The sequence below is a fragment of the Choloepus didactylus genome, chromosome 21, assembly GCF_015220235.1.
Source record: "Choloepus didactylus isolate mChoDid1 chromosome 21, mChoDid1.pri, whole genome shotgun sequence".
Taxonomy (NCBI): domain Eukaryota; kingdom Metazoa; phylum Chordata; class Mammalia; order Pilosa; family Megalonychidae; genus Choloepus; species Choloepus didactylus.
Window position 1 is genome coordinate 1,237,213 of NC_051327.1, and position 24,742 is coordinate 1,261,954.

The 24,742-nt window shown below is 44.6% G+C and overlaps 1 protein-coding gene and 1 pseudogene across 1 annotated transcript in view; one reads left to right on the top strand and one right to left on the bottom strand.

The window, feature by feature from the left end:
• The window catches only part of CACNG3 (calcium voltage-gated channel auxiliary subunit gamma 3), a 103,879-nt gene that overhangs the window by 16,288 nt on the left and 62,849 nt on the right, over positions 1-24,742 (bottom strand). The window lies entirely within an intron of this gene.
• On the top strand, positions 833-1,212 carry LOC119518206 (annotated as a pseudogene).

The window sequence follows — 24,742 nt, forward strand, 5'->3', positions numbered from 1 at the left end:
AGGCAGAGGGAGCTACAAGAGCCAAGGCTTTAAGGTGGGAGTGAGCTTGGTGAGTTTGAGGAACAGAAGGAAGGCCAATGTGGAGAAAAAGTTCATCCACTGCCCTTCTAGCTGACCCTTCAGCACAAGCATCTCTGGGATAGCTAGGAGATTGGGCTGTACATCGCCCAAGGTCAGTTCCATGTCTTTCTTAGGGTTGGGGGCATCTGGGGGAGCAGCCAGGTTTGGGATGACCTAAAGGATCTCCACAATCCTGAGTAAATTCCAAAACGCAAGGGGAAGTGAGGCTGAAAGGAAAAGTGATGCTTCCAAGATACTTTAGCTGAATGTGGGGTTCAGTGTCCCCATCCTGGGTATTTACTTCCAGATCCCATCAACATGGGCCACCCATCAACACTCACGTAGGGGAAATAAGGCTGCTCAGGTATGAATATTTACAAACAATGTTGGATTTTTTCAATCTGGGGAAAAAGTAGGTTGCCCCTTCTTCAGCAGATGTGCATTTGACCCCAGAGAAATTGGGCAGTATAATTGTAGGAAGACATACTTTGGAACCATCAGTCTTGAGTTCAAATCCTTGCTCCACCACTTACTAATTTACTGGTTTGATGACCTTGGACAAGTTTTTTTTACTCCCCTGTAAAAAGTAGACAACCCCCAAATTGTTCAGAGTATCAAAAGAAATAATTACCCTATCTATTGTTTATTTAGATATATTCTGTGCCAGGGATCAGATTAAGGGCTTTTGTGGGATTCTCAAAACCCTATGAAGCGGAATTTGGGGTATTTTGTCTTTGTGTTCTTTTTAAGTATTTTTGCCGACTTTTCCGCCATGCCTGAACCTGCCAAATCCGCTCCAGCCCCGAAGAAGGGCTCCAAGAAAGCGGTGACTAAAGCACAGAAGAAAGACGGTAAGAAGCGCAGCGCAGCCGTAAGGAGAGTTACTCGGTTTACGTGTACAAGGTGCTGAAGCAGGTCCACCCCGACACCGGCATCTCCTCTAAGGCTATGGGTATCATGAACTCCTTTGTCAACGACATCTTTGAGTGTATCGCTGGCGAGGCATCCCGTCTGGCGCATTACAACAAGCGCTCGACCATCACCTCCAGAGAGATCCAGACTGCTGTTCGCTTGCTGCTTCCCGGGGAGTTGGCCAAACACGCCGTGTCCGAAGGCACGAAGGCCGTCACCAAGCACACCAGCTCCAAATAAATTTTCATACGCATTCTTAAGCCCAAAGGCTCTTTTCAGAGCCACTCAAAAAAAAAAAAAAAAAAAAAAAAAAAAAAAAAAAAAACCCTATGAAGCAAAATGGGGATATGACTTCTATCTGGGGAGAAGGGAAAGTCCTGGCAATGAATGGTGGTGAGGGGACTGCAACACTGTGAATGTGATTAATGCACATTAATTCACATGAATAGTATGCCTGGGAGTGGTAGAAATGAGAAAGTTCAGGTTATATATATGTTTCAACATTATTTTTTTAAAAAGAGCAATTAAAGACACAATGACAATTAGATACAATGCCTGATCTTGGACTGGATCTAATAAGGGAGGAGAAAAGACCCAAAAAGACATTAGTGGGACATACAATAAATGGGAATACAGACTATAAGCCTTAGATCAATGCTAAATTTCTTGAACTTGATAACTGTACTTAAGTTGGTTACATAAGTGAATATCCTTATTCTTATGAATTGTACATGGAAGTATTAAGTGTTCAAGAGGTATAGTGTATGCAACCTGCTCTTAAATGTTCAGAAAATAGATAGATGAGAAACGGGGTGGGGGGAGAGCGAGAGAGAGAGGTGATACATAGAGAGACAGACAGATAGATGAAATGATATGGCAAATGTGGCAAAATGTTAAAATTTGTGAATCCAGGTATCTGGAGCAAAATACATTGGAGTTCTCTGTATGGGTTTTGTATTATTTTTGCAACTGTCCTGTAAATTTGAAATTATTTCAAAACAAAAAGTTAAAAGAAAACCCCTTAAAGCGGGTACTACAATTAGTTATGGAGGGCTCATGTATTCTGGAGCCAGATTGCCTGGATTTGAATCCCTGCTCTGCCACGTGTTAGCTGCATGACTCTGGGCCAGTTATTTAACTTGTGTGTGCCTCAGTTTCCTGATCCGTAAACTGGGAATAATAATAGTACTCATCTCATAGGGTTATTATGGGGATTAGAAGAGTTAATATTTTTTGAGTGCTTTAGAATGATGATTAACACATGCTTAGTATTATGCAAGTGTATGTTAATTCATAAATATATTCATTTATATCTGGGAAAACTGAGGCATAAATCTGAGGTCTTTCTGACCCCAGAGTCTCAGTTCTTAGCAAAATCCTCTTAATACTTTTAACACAGTACTGGGCACAGAGAAGATGGTTAGCAGGGGGCAGGTTTAATGTCATTATCTCTATTTTGGGGGGTGGGGTGAGCAGAAACCTGTGGGAAGCTGGAGATCCTCACACAGACATATATACACATGCAGACCTGTGGATGGGGTACATGCATGTGTGATACACAGGTGGGGACCCCAAGAAGGAACAGAGCTAGCCACTTTCCATGACAAGTTTACCCAAGGGCCAGACCCGGCTTTTCTGAGTCATTTGAAGACAGCACTGCATTTAGTATTATTGGCCTCAAGTAAAGAAACATGGGGCCCAGAGCAGAGATATCTGGGGAAGTGAGAGTGTCATCCAGGGCCCAACCTTTCCAAGTTTCCAGTCTTGTAGGGAGATTCTGAATCAGGGGCAGCTGCTCCCAGACTGTCTCAGAAATAGAACTCTTTCCTCACCTACCACTACTTCCAGTTTGGATGGGAGAGGAGAGGGCATCAGCAGAGCCTCTCCATGGATCTTCTAGGAGGGGTCCTCCATAGTCACCTGCTGTGGATCGTGGAGTAACCCACACTGATGAATCTCTACTCTGCTACATATTAGCCTGATAGTCCTGGGGCAGGCAGGCTTTGGTGACTGGGTCTGTATTAGTCAGATTCTCTAGGGAAATGGAACTGACAGGAAATAGCTGTAAATATTATGAGATTTTATAAAATTGTCTCATGCAACTGTGGAGATGCACAAGTCCAAATTCCGTAGGGCAGGCTGCAAGCTGGGAACGCTAATGGAGGTTTTGTTGTTGTTGTTGTTTTTAATGCAGGTTTTTGATGAATTCCCCAGTAGAAGCTGGCTGGCTGAAGTAGAGATGAAAATTCTCTCTTCTGATTGCTGAAGTCAGCACTTTTCCATTTAAAGCCTTCAAGTGATTAGATAAAACAACTCTCATTGCTGAAGGCAATCTCCTCAGTTGATTGTAGATGTAATCAGCCATAGATGCAATCAACTTACTGATGATTTAAGTTCTCGAAATGTCCTCACAGTAACAATTAGGCCAGTGCTTGCTTGACCAAACAACTGAGCACCATTACCTGGCCAAGATGACACATGAACCCAACCATCACAGGATTCACCCATCCTAACAAAGGGATGTTACTTCTGAGCTGGCTCTGGATAGTTACCCTGTGCTCACAGTGAGGATGGACATCCAGCTCAGCTTCAGTGCCCAGAGCCTGGTCCAGCCCTGACCAGGTGCCCAGCACTTGGCACCTTCTCAGCCATGAATCCAGCCAATGCAAACAAACTCTAGGTCTTAAAAGCCCAGTTCAGCCAAAGACTGAGGCCAACTAGAGACCAGGACTCTGTGTCCAGCGCTGTAGGTCTTTTAAGTTCCCATTGTGATTAGCTTGCTTTGAGATATCAGGAAAGGAGAACAAACATTAAGTTTGTTTATGCCACAAGAGTACTGGGTTAAGAAAGCAAAAACAACCATGTAACTAAGAATGTTTGGGTTCCTGGTGTTATAGCAAATCTTTATTATCTGAGTATAAGGATGCCTTTAAAAAAAGTGGTTCTCTACATCAGCTGCACATGGAATTACCTGGCAAGAAGAGGGAGATTTGAAAAATACCAATGCTTGGCTTCCATCCCCAGAGATTGTTATTTAATTAGTATGGACAACTGGAGTTTCCTATGCTCTCTGGGTGGTTCTAACATGCAGCTAAGGTTGAGGACCATAGCTTTCAGGTGAGGCCACTTATGATAAGGGCTATTATTTCATAGTAAATAATGAAGTCCAAAGATGTGCTTTCAACTTTATTTTGAAAATGGAATTACAATTTATGAAAACACATTTCTTTAGTCTTTAGCCTTATCTTTTCTAACTATGCACTAGGTAAAAAAGTAAGCCATGTTGATATTTTGGAGCATAACTTTTCTGATAAAATTGCATGATGACCTGCTATGAAAACTTCACTTCCCATTTAACTTTCTTAGCAGGATCACAAGTTGGGTCATTTGTGCAAAAAATAATTGAACACTTCATCAGTTTTCACAAGAACCTCTCTTAATTCTTTGATATTCAAATTATTCAATGTGCCTATCATATCATCATTCATGTTGATTTTCTCTTCTTCCATTGTTAACTTTGTGCCCTTCTCCACAACTCATTTACCCATGGTTTGCTTGTCATTCCTGCAGTTCTTCAACACCCCTCTTATCCACTTCATAAAGTCCTACATATTTTGCTAGAAATGCAGTCTCATTTTGCAATAATTTTGCCTCATATTTGCATTGTATTGTCACATGTTGACAACATCTGACAATGAGAGGGAGGCTGCCAAAGACTGAATCACAGAGCTGGAGTGTTAAAAGGTGTGGAGAGGGTGGTGGTTGAGTAGAGACTGACTTTCTGAGTGATCAGGTCATTAATGCACGCGTTCATGTCAAGACAGAGCATGCTTGTCCATGCAACCTTGCGTATGCAGGGATTTGGATAATGAATTCATGGATAATGAGGACCCTGAACTAAACTTGGTCTTTCTGAGTAAGGTGAAGGGCTTGGGATGTAGCAATTGTGGGTCACCACTTCTAATAAGAGAGCAATAGGGAGGGAGTTAATGAGAAATAAACATCCTCTTCTGATGTAACAGAACTGTGGTGATGCACATCCTGATAAGTTCTTTTGTTTAACAGATGTTTACTGAGTTGCTTGTTTTCTCTTAGACACTGCCCTGGGCACTCAGCATTTATCAGTGAACAAAAGAAACCAAGTTCTGGATCTCAAGGCTGTTATAGTCTAGTGGGGAAAGATCCAAAATGAAAATATAAGTAAATGAAACAAATATTTCAGTAAAAAGGAAAAGGTCAGAAGAAGATGGAGGCATAGAGAGGAGTGGAAGCTAGCTTGTCCCCCTGGAACAACTAATAAACAACCAGGAACAACTAGCAAACAACCTGGAATAACTGTGGGAGGACAAATGTGATTGTCCATTCATCATACACCAACCTGTATTGGAAGGAATGCCCAAGACTGCAGCATAAAATCTGTAAGTAAAAACTGTGGATCCAAGCCAGGAGCCCCCTCCCCCAATGGCCCAAACTGCAAAGCCTCATGGTGCTAGAGAACAGCACTCTCCAAGCAAGTGAATATAGCTCAGCTGAGCTCCAGCTGGGGTTTTACTTAACAAGCGTGGACTGCTTAATACAAGCTACGAATCCCCAACAAGCAGACAGAGGCTTTTGGTGACGACTGACCTTGGAGAGCCGGAGGGTGGCTGTGGACTGGCCCTGAAGGGGACTTTCTGTCCCTTTTTTGGCTCAGTGGAGAAAGCCTCATCCATTTTCAGTTCCCAGAGCTCTGACCCAGACAAGGGTGGAGGTAGTACAGGCAGAGAGTCTATTCAAATGTAAATGACCTCTCCCTATGGGGTGTATTTTCCCTAAGAGGAAAGAGGTGTGGCCCAGCTCTACTACCCTCCTTCCATTCAGAACCAGACTCCAGAGCCTGGGGGAAAACAGCCACAGGACACACTTCCTTACACCAGTCTGGAGCTACAGGCTGACAGGTGCCACCTGCTGGGCAGAAAAGCACAGTGACTTGAGGTCTCACAGGCTGCACCAATCTTCTAAGACACACCCTCAGGGAGACGTGATACTATTGCATTCTTCTAAGACCTGAGCCCGTTCTGGTCTTGGAAAACCTGATTGGAGTAACCAAGAAAATCAGATGCCTAGACAACAGAAAACTACAACCTACACTAAGAAAAACAAAGTTATGGCCCAGTCAAAGGAAAAACTTACACTTAAACTGAGATACAGGAATTGAAACAACTAATACTAAATCAATTCAAAAAGTTTAGGGAAGATATGGGAAAAGAGATGAAGCATATAATGAAAACACTGGGTGTACATAAGGTAGAAACTGAAAGTTCCAAAAAACAACTGGCAGGGTCTATGGAAATGAAAGGCACAACACAAGAGATGAAAGACACAATGGAAACATACAATAGCAGATCTCAAGAGGCAGAAGAAAACACTCAGGAACTGGAGAACAATGCACCTGAAAGCCTGCATGCAAACGAACAGATAGAGAAAAGAATGGAAAAATATGAGCAACGTCTCTGGGAACTTAAGGACAAAATGAAATGCAGGAATGTACGTGTCATTGGTGTCCCAGAAGGAGAAGAGAAAGGAAAAGGGGCAGAAGCAATAATAGAGGAAATAATCAATGAAAATTTCCCATCTCTTATAAAAGACATAAAATTACAGAGCCAAGAAGCGCAGAGTACCCCAAACAGAATAGATCTGAATAGGCCTATGCCAAGACACTCAATAATCAGATTATCAAACGTCAAAGATAAAGAGAGAATCCTGAAAGCAGCAAGAGAAAAGTGATCCATCACATACAAAGGAAGCTTTGATAAGACTATGTGCAGATTTCTCAATAGAAACCATGGAGGCAAGAAGGAAGTGGGGTGATACATTTAAGATACTGAAAGAGAAAAACCTCCAACCAAGAATCCTATATCTGGCAAAACTGTCCTTCAAATATGAGGGAGAGCTTAAAATATTCTCTGATAAACAGACAATGACAGAGTTTGTGAACAAGATACCTGCTCTACAGGAAACACTAAAGGAAGCACTGCAGACAAAGGAAAAGACAGGAGTGAGAGGTTTGGAAAACAATTTTGGGAGATAGTAGCACAGCAGTGTAAGTACACTGGTTCACATACAGTCATAGGATGACTATGAGTATGGTAGAAAGAGGAAGATTAGGAGCATGTGGGACATGAGAAGGAAAGAGGAAAGATAAAGACTGGGACTGTATAACTCAGTGAAACCTAGAGTGCTCAATGATTGTAATAAAATATACAAATATATTTTAAAAAATAAAATAAAATAAAAAGGAAAGGTCATTTCAGTACTGATAAGTGCCATGAAAATAATAAAACTGGGAGAGAAATTGGGAGGGGTGACACGAAATTTGGTAGACAGGAGAGTCTTCTTTGGGAAGATGGCCTGAAGGACAACAGAAAGCCATTCTTGGAAAACTTGGGAGAAGTGCATTCCAGATAGAGGAAAACACATGTGCAAAGGCCTGGAGGAAGGATGACACTTAAAGTGATTCAAGACCCAAAAAAGTCAAGGGCAACTGGAGAGAGAGAATGAAGGGCAAAGTGGAATAATACCAGGGCCAAGACACAGCACATGCCAGATCATGGGGCATCGGGGCTTTGTGGGTTGAATCATGCCTCCAGCACCTCGGAATGTGACCTTATTTGGAAATAGGGTTGTTATAGATGGAATTCGACAAATTAAAATGAGGTCATAATGGAGTAAGGTGGGCCCTCAATCTAATATGGCTGGTGTCCTTGTAAGAAGAGGAGAATAAACACAGACAAAGACACAGAGAAAGAAGCTGGCCATGCGATGATGGGGGTGGATGCATCGATGAGCCAAGGAACTCTGGGGCCACTGGAAGTCCAGAGAGAGGTACGCAACCAATTCTTCCCTAGAGACTTTAGAGGGAGCATGGCTCTACTAATGCCTTGTCTTCGGACTTCTATCTTCCAGAACTGTGAGATAATAAATTTCTGTCGTTTTAACCTACTTCATTTATGGTACTTATCCTAGCAAACAAAAACACAGGCCATGGTCAGAAGTTGGAAAGAAGTGTGGCCCATGCTTTTGGACGGCTTTAAGCACATGAAAAGCACAATATAATTTATAGTTTTAAAAAATCTCTTTGGATGCTGGAGCTTGCAGAAGGGCATAAATGGAAGTGCATCTTCAGAGGCATCATTGAAAGCGGTCTTTGAGCCCTTTGCAGAAATAATGGGTTGGGGGGCATAACAGCAGCTAAGTCAGAGTCCAGCCCATCCACCCAGAGGGAGATGCCCAACTGAGTGACTTTCCTGCCTTAGGATTTAATTGGGAGGAGTGGTCAGCCAAGGAACAGATCTGCTTTACTTCTGAAGATCAGCATGATCAGCCCATAGGATGCCTTTGGGTGGTTTGGAGTAAAATATTTTCCCTGGTCCTTAATTATTTAGTTAATTGAGAGCCCAGCTGGAACACCAGCCCAGCTCAGAGCCCAGACCCCAGCCAGTCCTGGACCACAGAACCAAGAGCCCAATCCAGAGCCTAGTCCATCCCAAAGATCAGCCCCAGCCACAGTCCAAGCCCAGAACCTGGAGTCCGAGTCCAGAGCCCATCTTGCCCTAACCTAGAGGGCAGGGAATGTTCGAATTCACCTCTGCAGCCCTGGCACCCAACATAGTGCCTGACCCCTCACAGGTACTAGGGCAGCACTAACCAATTAGGCAGAATAATCATGTGCTTGGGATACCAGTGAGCAGGGGTACAAAGGGAGAGAGACTGAGAGAGAATTGGAAACTATTTGATATTTGACATTTACAATAAAGCATTGAAATAGCATGGAAAAATCAGAAGTTTGTCAATCTTATTTAATAGCTTAGTATTGTTATTTTAATCTTGGATTATCTGTGAGGGTGGAGTGGGCCTCATGATCTTTTTAGTACTGAAAGCTTCTAAAAGTCTTCTTTAGCTTGCAGTGGTAGCATTAAATAGTCGAGAACTCTTCGCATTTTCAGACCATGGAGGCTGCTGTGGCTGTGCCAGTGGCTCTGGGAAGAGGGTTGGATGACAGTAAGGGCGCTGGCAGTGACCCCTTCACCTCTTTTGCTTTTACATGGTGCCCTCTCTCTTCTAGAGGTGTATGGAGAAGTTGGACCCACCTGCATGAGACTTGGGGTCTTGTTTACAAAAAAAGAAAAAGCACATTCTAGGCCCCATACTCAATACACTAAATTAGAGTCTCCATGTTGGGGACCATTAGGTGGCTTTCAATAGGCTCCTCCAGAATTCTAATGCATCTAGAGTTTGAGCCTCTGTAGCAAGGAAGCCCTTCTGACACTGGATAATCAGATAGTCACATGGAACCATCATCACAGCCAGGGAGGATTTGGCCTCTGTGAATATCTGAGACCTTGGCTGGAGGACAGCAAGGTGGGTTCAGGGATTGGAAGGATTTGTAGGGATTGTTATCCCCTCTTAAGAGATTTGGCATTGAGACTACCCAAGACTTGTCTGCGGTCTTCCAACAAGTGAACCTCACAGCCATGGTGAGTCCTGAGACTCTGACCCCAGCTATGAGTTCAGAGCAGGCCCATTCCCTGGATTTCACATTCACAGGTACGAACAGATGGACATTGTTTCCAAAATGAGGCTACGCACATAGTCACGGGCACCCTGACAGATGGGAGGACATTCACCCTGCTGCTTTCGAGGGATGCCTTGGGATTGGACCACACTCTTTGCTTTCTAGATCCTGTAAGTAACATGTGAATAGCTCAATTTTTTTTGTAATGGGATGGGAGGATTGGAGTTCAAGAGGTTAGTTTGGAAACCCTAATTTTGCACTTTATTTTAAAAAATAATCCAGAGGAGTGAAAAAAAAAAGGTGGCATCTAACTCCTGAGAGACCTAGGCTCAGATTTCTGACTCCTGCAAACGCCACAAATATATGCAAAATCAAACCCACCAACTGCAGCCTGTGTTTAGCTGTCAAGTTTTTGACATTTTGTGTTATCCTGATTATGCTCAATGAGAAAGTGAAGAGAGGGGCCCTGGGTCTGCTCCACACTAGCCTGGACTGCTCATTTCAGCCTTCGCTGGCCACCTCTGCCCGGCACTAACGGATTTGCTCCCAAGCAAATCCATCCCAGGCTCTGACATTTATCCAGCGTCTTTTACTCTCTTCTATTCATTAAGCATGGGCAGTTGCCACGGCAACCATTAACTGCACCTGACATCCAGGAATAGTTCTGGCTTTTCGAGCAAACACCACACTGAGATTTAGTTCCGTAAGGTGCAGAGCCCGGCTGCCTCCTTCTAACCTGCCTGACAATCTTGGTGTCCTACTCTGAATCCAATCCCTGCTCTTAGGGCCCAGGGCAGAAGAAAGAAAGGGGGTGGCTCTCCTCTTCCAGATCCCTCATTCTCTCTACCCACTCAGCCACCAGGATCTTTGCTAAATGATGGGGGTGTGGCAGGGTGTGTCTGGGTGGGTTGCATCTAGGGGGAGGAGTGTGTATGATGGGAACGAGATGGAGGGGGGCATCTGGGTTTGTTGGAGTTGGATGTAAATGTATTTCTGAGCAAAGAGAATGTAAATGGGTATTGGTGCCTGTGACCACATGTGTGCATGCTGGGGAGGGTGTGTGCTGGTTTGTGCGGGTGTGTGGGACCTAAACACCCTCTAGCATTTGGTCTCCTCTTACCTCTCCAGTCCTACCTCGTCCCTCTCACTCCTCACATACTATAGCCTACAGCGGAGGTCTCAAACCTTAATGTGCACAAATAACCCAGGCACCCTGTTAAAATGCAGATCCTGAACCAGTAGGTCTCTGGAGAGGCCTGAAATTCTGCTCCTTCTGAGATTTCCAAGTGGCTCTTGGGCGTTGCTGATGCTGCTGGTTGTTGGACCACACTTGGAGTAACTAGGTTTCACCCAGGGGTTCTCAGTCCTGGCTGACCCCAGAATCACTCCAGAAACTTTTCTGCACCAGAATTTCTGGGTGTGGGCCAAGGCACTAGCCTTTTCTAGAAGCTTACCACATAAGTCTAGCATGCAGTGGTTTGAAAACCTTTGCTCTTGCTGCCCTGTCCTCCTGTCTGTCCCTCCATCACACGCTTTATGGCTGTGAGGCCTCTGTGTTTGCTGCTCTCTCTGCCTGGAACACTCTCTTCTGGCCCTTTGCTGAACTGGCTGTTCTTAGCCTTCAGGTCTCCACCTCCCTTGACCACTTCCGGTTCTTCCTCCACAGAGCTTATGATCACATCTGTGCCAGTTTCCTTGATTATATTTATTGCCTCATTTATTTTCTGTGTTCTTCACCAGAATGTAAGTGCCATGGTAATTCAGACATCTTGCACAACACCTGGTAAATAGTAGGTGCTTAATAAATCTTTATTGAATGTCTGTCTGTTGTGTGTGGTGCATCTGAGGGACTCTTTGACAAAGCGGCTTCCTGTTGGATAATAACAAAAATCTCCTGCCCATCTCCAGGTCCTTCTTGCCAAACTTCTCCTTCATTGACTCCCCCCTGCCCCCATGTCAGGGCCTTTGCACATCCATTCTCTCTGCCTCAGATGTGCTTACCATGGATTAAGTCCTACTTATCCTTAAAATCCTACTATAAGTATGTCCTCAGAATGATGCCATCCAATTATTTGCTCCCATGACACCCCGTGATTCTCTTTTGGGAAACATATTATAAATACATAGTGTTTTCGTTTGCTAAAGCTGCCAAAATGCAATATACCATAAATGGGCTGGCTTTTAACAATGGGAATTTATTAGTTTACAAGCTTACAGATCTGAGGCCATGAAAATGTCCAAATCAAGACATCATCAAGGTGATACCTTCTTCCCAAGGATAAGCTGTCAGAGATCCTGGACTCATCTGTCACATGACAAGTCACATGGCAATGTCTGCTGGTCTTTTCCTTCTCTTTCCAGTTTTGTTGCTTCCAGTTTCTGGCATTTGTGGCTTCCTCTCTGTCTCTGTGGCTTTCTCTCTCAGCTTCTGTCTTTCTCTGGATTTCATCCTCTTACAAAGAATTCCAGTAAGAGGATTAAGACCCACCTGTGGCATGCCTCAACAGAAATAACTTAATCAAAAGGTCTCACCCACAATAGCTTTACACCCACAGGAATAGATTAGCTTTAAGAACATGATCTTCTGGGGTCCATTCAGTTTCAAACTACCACACTTATTTTGGGTTTAATGATGTTTCTGTTTATTCCACTATAAATTCCCAGAGCACTTCTCTGTCTTGTTGCCACTGTCTTCCCAGTGCCTGGTACATGGTAGGCTAAATGATACATAGGTTGTTAAATAAACAAATGGATGAATGAATGGTGAGTATCAAGCATTTACTCTGAGGATGGACTCTTCTCTAAGCTTTTTTGTTGGCATCATTTCACTGACCCTTCTTTTACTCCTGAGTCTTCCTGAAGCCTGGGCCCCCTGCTTGCTCTTTTCCTCTTTTCCCCCAAGACTATGACTTTTTTGACATTTTTTTTTTTTTTTTTTTTTTTTTGCTTGGGACCCACGCCATAGAGATTTGCATCTTTCTCCATGAGGAGGATGCTCAAGCTCACGGTACTTTCATCCCTGCCTCTCCATCTGTAGCGCCGCCACTTGCTATCCTGAGTCTCCTGGGTATGCTTCCATTTCTGGCCTGAGTCCAAAACCCAGTGCCTACAATCAGATGTCATTAGCTAGGCTAGTCAGAATCAGGTGGTAGTGGGGAGCGATGCCCCTTGTTGATCATGGAGGCTGAGATCATTGGTCTGTGCCAGGACTCATGGAGTAGAGTGAGGGGGGCATCTGGTCTACCTGCCTGAGGAATATCCATTCTCCCTTCTGAAAACTACCCTGATTCTACTCTAAGGAATGATTTCTCTCCCCTTCAGCCTAGGGATTGGTGGGGGGAAAGGTGCTGACTCCATTGTCAACTCCAGGTGTGGGCATGTGATTCAGTCACGGCCAATCAGAATTCCAAATTCTCCTTGCTGCATTTGGCTAAAGGGTGGGCATGTAGCCTAAATTTGGCCAACCAGCACATTCCATTTCCCAGACCAGAGTGATTGGCTCAGGGATGGACAAGTGACCAAGTTGTCGAGGCAAGGATAGTCCTGGAACCTTGGCTAGAACTGTTGAGAAAGAATATTTTCTATTGGGTTGTTAAGTTAGAGGACTGGAGCTGGAGCTGCCAGTACCACCTCTTGGAGAGGGACAGCTTGAGGGTGAAACCAACACAGAGAATGCAGAGTTGAGAGGTGTTTAAGGTCTCAAATTTGAGAACATCATCTGAGTCACTGGACCCAGTCATGCCTGAATCATGTAAACCTGTGGATATTTCAGTTACGTAAGTCAAAGACCCCTCTAGCTGCTTAAACTGATACAACATGGATTTCTGTCACTTGCAACTGAGAGTTCTCACAAATATAGGCTCACCTTCTTGGAATAGCAGTATCTACTATTTGTTAAACACTAACTATGTAATAATCAATAATAATACTTTTAAACAAATGTGTCAAGCCTGGTTCTAAGCACTTTATATCCAAAACTATGAAGTAGGTACTATTATTATACCCATTTTATTGATGAGGAAACTGAGTCATAGAGAAGTTAATAACTTGCCCAGTGTTGTACATCTAATATGGGGCAGACCCAGGATTCAAACCCAGGCATCTGGTTCAAGAGTCCACGCATGTACCACCATTCCACCTGCTTCACCCTTGACTATACTTACAGAGCTTCGACACACATTATCCTGTTTCATCCTTACCCCACACCTCTTGTTATGATTATATCACAGATGTGCAAATTGAAGCTCTGAGAGGTTAACTATCTGACCCAATTCACACAGCTGGTCAGTGGCAAATTCAGAATTTAAATGCAGGTCTTTCTGGCTCTAAAGTCCGATTGTGCTCCTCAGTGACTAACTAAGCAGACCTCCCCAGACCCCAGTTCCTCTATAGGGACTTCTGTGGGTGTGAGGGTTCTCAACTCTGTCATAACCTCAGGCTGTGCTCTTGTACCCTTTCCTTTCATCCGTAGGAATTGAGAACTTCTATTACTTTCTCTTGATTTCTTGCATAAATGAATGAATGTGCCTCCATCTGAAAAGACTGGACTGATAACAAGCACCTTGAAGCAGTGTCCAGGGTGTGAATTGTTCAGGCATGGCTGGATCCCAGGCCTCAAATTATGTCATCAGGATCTGATCTCTCACCACCTCTGTGCAGCTTCATCTTCCGGCAATTTTCTGAAAAGCTGATGATTGAAGAGACCTGGTGGGCTCCAGAGAAAAGTAGACCTGTCTCCCTGTCTTAGCTTTGCCCCAAGCCCACCCTGCAAGCCTGGGCAACCACATAACTAATACCAGTCCTGGTTTCCACATTTGAGAAATGAAGATCTTCAGCTCTGTCTTTCCTGCCTCGTGGGCTTGCTGTGAGGATCAGTGAGGTAACGGGTGTGAGGTGACCGTAAACTGAGGATCACTGGTCCACAATGCAGGAGCAGCCCTGAGCATTACTCCCTCAGGAGCAGAACTCTCTGGCAAGGGTGAGGCTTGTGCTCAGCAATGCATTCCCAACCTTCCCTGCACCCAGCCCTGGCACCTGGGACTCGAGGCAGGGAGAGCCTGGGCTCTGGAATGAGATGAGAGTCAAGTCTTTGGAGGGATAAAGTAGAGTAATAGTGTGTGACTCTTATGATATATGAACTGATGTCCCCTCATCCTTATTACCAGGTACCTCATGATCCTCACTTTTACCCCAGGGAATGAGAACACCTCAGCAGATGCCGACATGGGCACAAGATGATCCAGACCAGATCCACATGCCAATCCTGTCCCTCAGAATTTAGATGCCTCTCAGGGGAATGAATTGACTGAGATTAGAAATTGGCCGAGATTAAGTTCCTGCCCCTGTCCACTGGAAACAGGACTCAGAAAGGAATTCATTCATTTGCGTTACTTGGTCAATAGCTATTAGCCCCTGACTACATATCAGGCACCATTCTAGGCACTGGGACTGCTGTTGCCTGGCACAAAAAGCATCTCTTAGATTATTCTGGGGGGCTGTGCAGGGAGGACAATCAACAAGTTGTCCCAGATAGTGATCAGAGTGATGAAAAAGTTAAAACAGGTTGACAGAGGATGATGATGGGAGAGGGTGTCTGTGCTGGTTTGAATCCATTATGTCCTATACAAAAGCCATGTTCTTTAATGCAATCTTGTAGGGGAGGAGTTATTAGTCTTTTGACCAGGGTGGAACCTTTTGATTAGATCATTTCCATGGAGGTGCGGACCCTGCCCATTCAGGGTGGGTCTTGATTAGATCATGGGAGTCCTTTAAGAGAGCTCATGGACAAAAGGAGATCAGAGAAGCTGAGAGAGACAGTTTGGAGAGAAGCAAAGAGCTGACACAGACCCAGATGCTTGGAGAAGCTGGGAGATGTAGACAGAAGGATGTTTGGAGATGTTAAGCTAAGAGAGGAAGCCCAGAATTTGCCCCAGAGAAGCTAAGAGAGGACTCCCAGATTCTTAAAGAGAAACACTCCAGGAGAACCAAGCAGAAAGCTGAGAGAAGCTAAGAGAGACAGAAGCCTAGAGCCATTTTGGAGAAAGCCATTTTGAAACCAGAACTCAGGAGCAAAGGACAAGCAGGCACCAGCCACATGCCTTCCCAGCTGACAGAGGTGTTCTGGACACCATCAGCCTTCCTTCAGTGAAGGTATCCTCTTGTTGATGCCTTCGTTAGGATTAATCTGTAACCTAATAAATCCTGTTTATAAAAGCTAATATGGTATTTTGCGTAACAGCAGCATTAGTAAACCATAGCAGTGCCTCTGAGGGGAACGTGTGGCCTGAAAGCTGAAAGGGGAAAGAACCAACCTCATTAAATCAGGGGTGCACACTCCAGGCAGAGGGCAGAGAAAGCACAGGACCCTGGAGTGGGAATAGACTAGCTGCATGGAGGCACCCAAGAACAAGAAGGAATGAGACAGTGGCACAGAAAGCATCTCTTGGATTATCATGTGAGAGATGAAGGCTGAAAGGAGGCCTGAGGCTACTAGAGGGAGGGATTTGTGGGCCATGGAACAGCCACAGAAAGGCATTGACATTTATTTCAAGTATGATGGCACTTCTAGCAGAGAGTGATTCGCTCATGCAATTCATTTTTAAATGACATCTCAAGGGGCAGGGTGGAGAAAGTGTGGAGACAGGGCCAGCCATGCATTCATTCATTCATTCTTCTGGTGAGAGTGATGGTGGCTTGGTCTAAATGGGCCTCCTTGGAGGTGGGAGAAGTAGTCATGTTCAACTAATACAGTTCTTTGAAGACAGGGACAAGAAGACTTGGTGTGTTGGGTATGAGGCATCATGGATGTCTAGGCTTTTGGCATGTGTGACTGGGTAAATAGGGGTACCAGGAAATGAAATGGGAACATGTGTAAGGAACAGGCTTAGGGAGGAGATTAAGTTCATTTGTAGAAGAATATAGCTGCATTTCATACACACTTGCATTTGCGGTCTGACATCTGTATTCACTAGAAATACAAAACAAGAAGATGTGGGTTCAAATCCCAATCCCGCCACTTCTTGTGTGACCTTGGGCAGTTTTCTGTAAGGATGCCAGTATCTTTCTAATAGATTTTGCTGTTGTTGTTTGCCTCTTTGAGAATTAAAGTAATTTTCATAAAGCACCTAGTAAAGTGCCTGACACATACCGGATGCTAAATAAAAATTGTTTTCATTCTTCTTTCCTCTGCCCTTGCAGGCAAGGGTAACACCTCCATTTGCATATTGCTATTTATTAATATCAATCTGTGAAGATGATGATCTTGACTTATTAAGAGTTTCTGTGATCCAGCCTCAATGCCAGTGCTTTAAATAAACACGGAGTCAGAACAGCCTGGGATTGCATTCTCGCTCTACGACTTAATAGCTGTGCATCCTTGGGCAAGTTATTTCACCTCTCTGAGCCTTGGTTTCCACATCTTAAAAGCCATCTTCAGAAGGCTGCCCTGAGTATGTTTAATACAGTATAAGAGCCAAAAGGCTTGGAAATGTCTTAGATGATCCTCAATAGGGGAAAGGTTGAATTCATTGAGGTACGTCCATACTGTGGAACATCAAACAGCTACTGCAGACAATAAGGAAGCTCTGACTATATGGTGTAACCAGGAAAAAACAACCATAAAGGATATATTTTTTTAAAAGGCAAAGATCAGCACGGAAGTCCTCATCCCATTTCTTTAAGGCAAAAAAAAAAGTGAGTGGATTATAAAAGCAATGGTGGCCTTAGGAGTTGGGCATTCACCACCTGAGCATCTGTATACAGGTTATTCCATAGGTTGGTAGCTAAATAGGTAGCTATAGATTTAGATATAGACATAGATCTGGATACAGGTATGTCTCCATAAGCCACAATAGGTTGGGAAGTTTACTTTCAACAGTGATTACCTCTGTGATTTGGGGGCATGGAATTTGATGGCAGAGAGGTTGGAGGCCTTTTGCTTCTTACTCTGTCTTTTTAAAAGTAGATTGTGAGTGAGTTTTGCTTTTTTTGGCTTTATTTTCCTGTATTTGTCAAATTTTAAAATGTTCTAAAAACAGAGGTAATATATAAGAAAATATTTAGCAGAGCACTGCTTGGCACAGGGTTTGCATGCTCAAAGAAGAGGCAACTAAATGGAAGAAAAGAGGCAGTCAAGAGTGTTTGGGGGGGAGGAGGCAGATTAGAAGGCTGAGAGAAACTGCAGCCAGGAAGTTCACAGCCTGGCAGTTTCTGGCATGTATCTGAGGGTGACCCGGGGTTCCTTGGAGGCGCTAATGGGATCACAGAGCTATTCATCTGGGGCACCTGGAGGGTGTCCCCTCTTTCTCACCTATCTAAGGAATGTGTTGATGTGCGAGTTTCAATCCAAGTGGGAGAGTGGGAGTCATCCGCAAGGCTGGGCGTGGAGATGGGGGTGGCCCCGTATGAGTTCCAGCCCTATCACTGACCCCTCCTGGCTCAGGATGGAATCCAGGCTCCACCATTGTACTAGCTGTGTATCCTTGTTAAGTGACCTGAGGCCTCAGTGTTGTCATCTGGAAAATGGGGTAGTCATAGTACTGAGCTCTTAGGGTTATTGTGAGGATTAAATGAGATTGAATAGGGTAATACCTGTGGCTCTATAACTGGCACATAGAAACCCTTGGCTAGACTAGGATGAGTGTATTAGGGTTAGTTTCATTTCTAAGGTCTATAATCCCTTAGCTAAAATTCTGAAATCCTAAAAGTCCTGAAAAATTAAAAATTTCTTGTAGTTTATTTGGCAGCAAAACTGTGAGGTCATCACATGAACTCATTGGACTGGCAGCAAAACCTGACTTGAGCTGATTTGAGAAACTGTTGATGGTCTTTGTATATCTCACTGTGTCTCGTTATAAGTTTTGTTGCAGAGCAATTATTGTATTTGATTACAGGAAGCTGCCTCAGAGGTGTTAAGACATATAGGTAAATGTACCCTATTGCCTTTCTAACATCCAAAACATTCTGAGCATCCAGAACACACCCAAAGCACATCCTTGAGTACTACAGCTAACCATATGCTCCCCAGCCTTTCTCCATATCTTTATAACCATGTTTTAGTATTTGTCTGATAGTTCTCTTTAAATCAGCTCACTTTTTAAAAAACTTAACTTTATTTTAAAAGGAAACTTTCTAACCCAACTGCAAATGGAATGCTAGTACCACTGGTCATAAATAGAAAGCCACTATAAAAATAAATACAAAGGAAACAAAATGGTGTTATTAAATTCCGGTTAGACTCTGTGAATCGAAAAGGAAATGGATTTCCTGCCATGTCTGGGTACCACGGACCCAGCCACAGAGGGCGCCTCCTGCAGCTTAGGGAGTCCCCTGCTGGTGGGGCCGTCCTCTAGCCTTCTCCCTGACAGGATTCAAGCCACTCAGGTTTTTCCACGCTCAAGGAGCAGTATTATCAGCTGCCCTTGTCAGGTGATTAGAGCAGCAGGAATGGGAGAAGAGCCTTCCCGTCCCCACCTGTAAGAGGAAATTCCTCCCGGGTGTAAGACCCTTGGGTCAGTGTTGCTGGGAGACTTTGCCTCGAAGGCTCCATAGTAGAGTGTGGGCTGGAAGTCTGGTAGTTGGTTTTGCCAGAAGGCAGAGCCTCAGGGGCTGGGCACCAGGCAGGAAGCTGGTGTTTGTTCATTCATTCATTCAAAAAGTAGGTACTGATTATGTTGTATATATGTTTCCACAGCTAAAAGAAAAAAGAGTGACAAAAGAGACAATGACAATTAAGTGCAACACATGATCTTGGAATTGGAGCTAATAAAGGAGGAGGAATGGCCCAAGAGGACATGGATGGGACACTTGAAAAAAATGGAATATAGACTGTTTTAGCTTCCTTGGCTGCTCAAGCAAATACCATGCAATGGATTGGCTTAAACAATGGGAATTTATTAGCACACAGTTTTGAGGCCAGGAAAAAATCCAAATCAAGGCATCACCAAGGCAATGCTTTCTTCCCAAAGACTGGCATTCTGGAACCGGCAGACAGTGATCCTTGGTCCTGGGCTTATCTTCACATGGCAATGCACATGGCAGTCTCTCTCTCCTGGCCTCTCTTTTCTCTTCAGGTTCCATTGGCCTTCAGCTTCTTGCTTCTTGTGGCTTTCTCTCTGTCTGAATTTCATTCTGGTTTTAAATGACTACAGTAACAGGATTAAGACCCATCCTGATTGAGGTGGGTCACACCTTAACTGTAATACTCTCATCAAAAGTTCCTACTTAAAAATGGGTTCACATCCCCAGGAATGGATTAAGTTTAAGAACATGTTTTGGGGGGTAAAGAGCTCCAAACCACTACAGACTGTAAGCTGTATACCAATGTTTAATTTCTTGAACTTGATAACTGTACCTAAGGTGGTTACATAAGTGAATATCTTTGCTCTTAGGAAATGTACATGGAAGTATTATGTGTTCAAGGAGTATGATGTATAAAACCTACTCTCAAATGTTCAGAAAACAGATGAGATAGACAGACAGACAGACAGATAGATAGATAGATAGATAGATAGATAGATATGTATGAATAAATAGAATGATATGGCAAATGTGGTGAAATGTTAACTGGTGTATCTGAATATCTGGGACGGGACTATACTGGAGTTCTCTGTATAGGGTTTGTATTATTTTTGCAACTGTTCTGTAAGTTTGAAAGTATTTCAAAACAAGAAGTAAAAAATAAAATTCAAAAAGTATACACTGAGTGCCTGTTCTGTGCATTATGCAAGCTCCAGGGATACAGAAGAACATTAGATGGACAAAGTCCCTGCCTTTGTGGATGTGGGAGAGAGAGAGAAGGAGCAAGATCATTACCATGTGGGAGATGCGCTATGAAGGAAATAAACAAGGTGCCAAGATACACAATCACATAGCGAGGCTAGGGAAACCTCTCAGAGGAGACACCTGAGCTGAGCATGAATGTTAAGAACAAGAAGAGAGCATCCCGCACAGGGGGGCTGGAATCTGCTTCTGATGAGGTCTCCCTCAGGTCAGTGTTTCTCAAACTGCAAGGGACTCAGAATCACCTGGAGGACTTGTTAAAACCCAGATTTCTGAACTCCATCTCCAGAGATTCTGGGGTGGGACTCAAGATTCTGCATTTCCAGTCTCCCAGGAGATGCTAACGCTGTTGGTCTGTTCTGTACACCCCATCTACTCCGCTCACAATGCTGGCTGCCCCAGGAGCTACGTGGGGGAAGCTCTTCACATTCTCACCATCACTGGTGCCATCTACAAAAACATAGATGTTCCCCTCCCTCTCCAGGGTGCAGAGTGACATAGTCTCACCAGGCTTTTAAACCTGAAAACACTCAAGATGATAAAACAATGCTGTGTTCTCTCTGGACCTCACTTTGCCAGAGTCATTCCATGGCCTGAGTAGAAATGAGGAGACCCACCTTCTCCAAGCCTGTGGTTTCAGGATCCAAAGCAGCCCTGCTTGAACCTGCATGTCCCACCCATCCCTATGGACAGCAGCTCCTCCAGTTCCTGCCTGGGTTCCTGGAACAGGCTGAGGAGCACATCCATTCCCTCCTCTCCATCCACCTCACCTCCCATTGTCCAGCTCCTCTGCCATGCATAGTGTAGTCTTGTGGCCTTAGAGTGAGCCAGCCTAGCAGGATAAATAGATGGCTAAGATCTTAGACTCAGGAATCAGCCAACCCTGAGCTTAACACCTGCCTCTGCCCCTTCTTACCCATGTAATTTGGCCAAATGATTCAACATTTCTAAGCTTCAGTTTCCTCAACTGAAAAATCAGGGTTTTTCCTAGGGTTGCTATGACAAATACCACACAATGTGTTGGCATAAATGATAAGAATTTACTGGCTCACAGTTTGGAAGGCTAGGAGTAAAGAAAAAACAAGGCATCAGCAGGACCATGAGTCTGTAGCTTTGTGGTGCTGGCTTGCTGCAATCCTTGGGGTTCCTTGGCTTGCATCCCTACCTCTGTCACATGGCCTCTCCTTCTGGCTTCTTCTCCTGCTCAGTCACCCATGTCTCTGTTTGGGTCTCTTATCATTTAAGGAATGCAGCCATATGAATTAAGGCCTACCCTGATTCAATTTGGTCTCATCTAAATAGATCTTTGAAGATCCTATTCACATATGAGTCTACACCTTAACTAATAATAACATCCTCAAAGGTCCTATTTACAAATAGGTTCACACCCATGGGAACATGTATTAAAACTTGAACATGTCTTTATGGGGGATATGATTTCCATGTTCAACATCAGTTAAATGAGATAGTACAAATAAGGCACTTAGCCTGTCCTTGGGACATGGATATGTGGGCAATAATGATGATAGCTATTATACGGGATAGAGGATCACTTTGTGAGACCCCTCCCTTCACAGGCATTCCCCAGTCAGTCTGAGAAGCTGGCCCTACTTGTCACAATGTCCATGCCCTACATATATAGTGGGCATTTCTCCTGGTATGTGACTCCTTCTGTGTTTTCATCCATATTCCATCATGAGTATACTATGGCTCAGGAAAAGTGAAGTAACTTCTCTAAGTGTGACCCAGCTACATAACCAAGCTGGAATTTGAACCCAGGTCTCTTCAAAATGCCTGCCATTTCCACTCCACATGGGGCCACCACACCGGGATCTGAGGGGATGCCAGACAAACCGGGCAGAGCTATGCCACTCGCTCCCCTGGAGCTAAGAGCTGCCAAGGCACAGTCTGGGTCAGGATGGGAGGCTCCGGGGCTTCTGTAGTGGTGTGGATCCTCAAGGTGCCTTGGCCGGGGCTGCTGCGAGGAGGTCTGGGCAGATGCTCAGAGCACTGTGAAGCCACAGATGAATCAATTCGTTAATGCCCCACTGAGCACATGCCGCTCACTCTGCCGTCTCCGCGGGGGACGTGGAGAAGCAGGCCATGACCTTCCCGCGGGAGCTTTCTGTCTCACTGGGGAGAGAGAACACAGACTCACAAAGTGGAACGCCACATTCAGAGCAGGCAGAGTGCTCAGGTTTCAGAGGAGATCCCAGAAGGCTACGATGTTTAGGCTGGGTCCTGAGGGAAAGGCTGTGTCCCATCCTGAGCCTGGCCACTGGTGTGGGAAAGCACAGGGTATGTTTCAAGAGCTGGCTTAGCCCAGACCGATGGGGAGGGATCTCGCCAGGGACTGGAAGGAGAGGTGAGAAAGGAAGGTTGGGCCTGCTCTTGATGCCTTGCAGAATGGACAGGGTCCAAAGAGCTCCTGAGATTCCCCAAATAGAAACCTCAAGGCTATGGGGGCCTTGAGCAAGGTACTTACACTCTATGAGTGTCAGTTTCCTCCTCTGTTAGATGGGGATAATAATAGTACAAACCCTCCAGCTTTGCTGTAGGATTAGACGAGATAACGCCTGTGAAAGCTCATAGCACGCTGCCTGGTACATAGCACACACTCAATAAATACTAACGATGATGATGAGGATGATGATGGTGAGAGTGATGATTAGAGTAGGAAGAAGTGAAGTGACAGGTGTGTACTGACAGTTGAAGAAGTACACCTGAGAAGTCCAAACCTTCCTTCCTTGGATTCAGAAAAGAACTTTTCCTCCATAAGTGAGATACAGAGATGGGTAAATCTTAGCCAAAAATCCAAAGTAAATCAGCAGTATGACAATGTGGCCAGGCTCAGGATAAGCACTCAATGAATACTCATTGAATTAATGGATTTCCAAAAATAATTCTGAGAGGCGTCAAGGAGGGGCTGGGGATGCTGGATTAGGAAGTGGCAGCAGGAACCGGTGGGTGGGAAGCTTGTTGCTGGAGCCATCTCCTTTGGACTTTCAGGTGGGCAAGGCCATGCCCATGTTCCCGGATCTTCCCTAAGAACCCAGGTGGAAAATAAAAATATCCTGCAGGAAACCACAGCTTCATTATGCGGAGACCTGGGGGACCTCAGCTCTGCAAATGCAGGGACTCGGGCTTCTCCTTAACCATAACACTCAAAGCCCACAGTTCCTATTTTCCACCCCCCATCACCTACCTGGGTTTTCTGATTGTGGGGGCTCCTGGAAGTGGAGATGAGAGGGAGTGTGGGTTGGCAGAGGAGGAGGAGGAAGAGGAGGAGGAAGAAGAAGAGGAGGAGAGGAGGAGGAGGAGGAGGTGAGAGTCCTTGGAGAGTTTGCTGAGTTTCGGAACGGAGCTGCCACATGTCTGCTGGGGAGTCGGTGGGAACACGAGGACATATATATCTATATGTGAGGGCTGAGGCGGCCCACACATGCACACATTTGATGGCTAATAAATCCCATCAGATGTGCTGGAGACTGAGGAAGAGCCCTCTCTCTAAATTTGCCCATGAAGGCAGGGCTTCCTACCTTTCCCACTTCATGGCACACGGGGGAGAAAGATCTAGAGGCCTGGGGCTGCAGTCATCCACTGCCACTGGGCTGCCCCAAGGGGACCCAACGTTGGCATCAGGTGGGCCTCGTGGTGTGTAACCTGTGCAGTCACTTCAAAGGGCCCCTGAGCTTGGCTTAACGCTCTGTTGTTGCTGTCTTGATATTCTTCGTACTTTTTGAACAAGGTCCTTGGTATTTTCCTGTATGCTGCAAGTCCTCCTTGGCATACCACTCACCGGCGAAAGCTCTGCTTTATGGTGTTGTAAGACATGCTAGATACATCTTTCTGGCCAGTTTGATCTTTTTAATGATCCGGAAATGTGTAGAAGAATCAAGACTTTGAAAATACAAAGGTGCTGAAACATTTTTGAGACAGCTCAGGGTAGAAACCATGAGCCTCACTTCTGGAGCCAGACAGCCTGGGTTCAAATCCCAGGCCCTGCCACTTTAAGCCATATGACCTTGGGCAAATCCTTCATCTCTTTGAGCCTCGTTTTTCTCCTTGGTAAGAGTGGACATCCTAATAGGATTTATCTCACAGGGTTGTTGTGAGAAGTAAATGAGTTCATATAATGTCAAGTTCTTAGAATAGTGAAGGTTATATATTTTACTATTATTTAAAAATGGGCAAATTACCATACACACTGTGGTTGCTAATAGTTATTGAGTGCTTACTTGGTACCAAAAGCAACACCATAAGATACATATTATTATTATTGCTCAATTTTTTGCAGATGAGAAAACTGAGACATAGAGAGGATAAGCAACTTGTATGAGGAAGCACAGGTAATAAGTGGCAGAACTGAGCTTAGAATTGAGGTACTCTGGACTTTGTACTCTTAGCACCACACTCTTCTTTGTTATGCAACTCTCC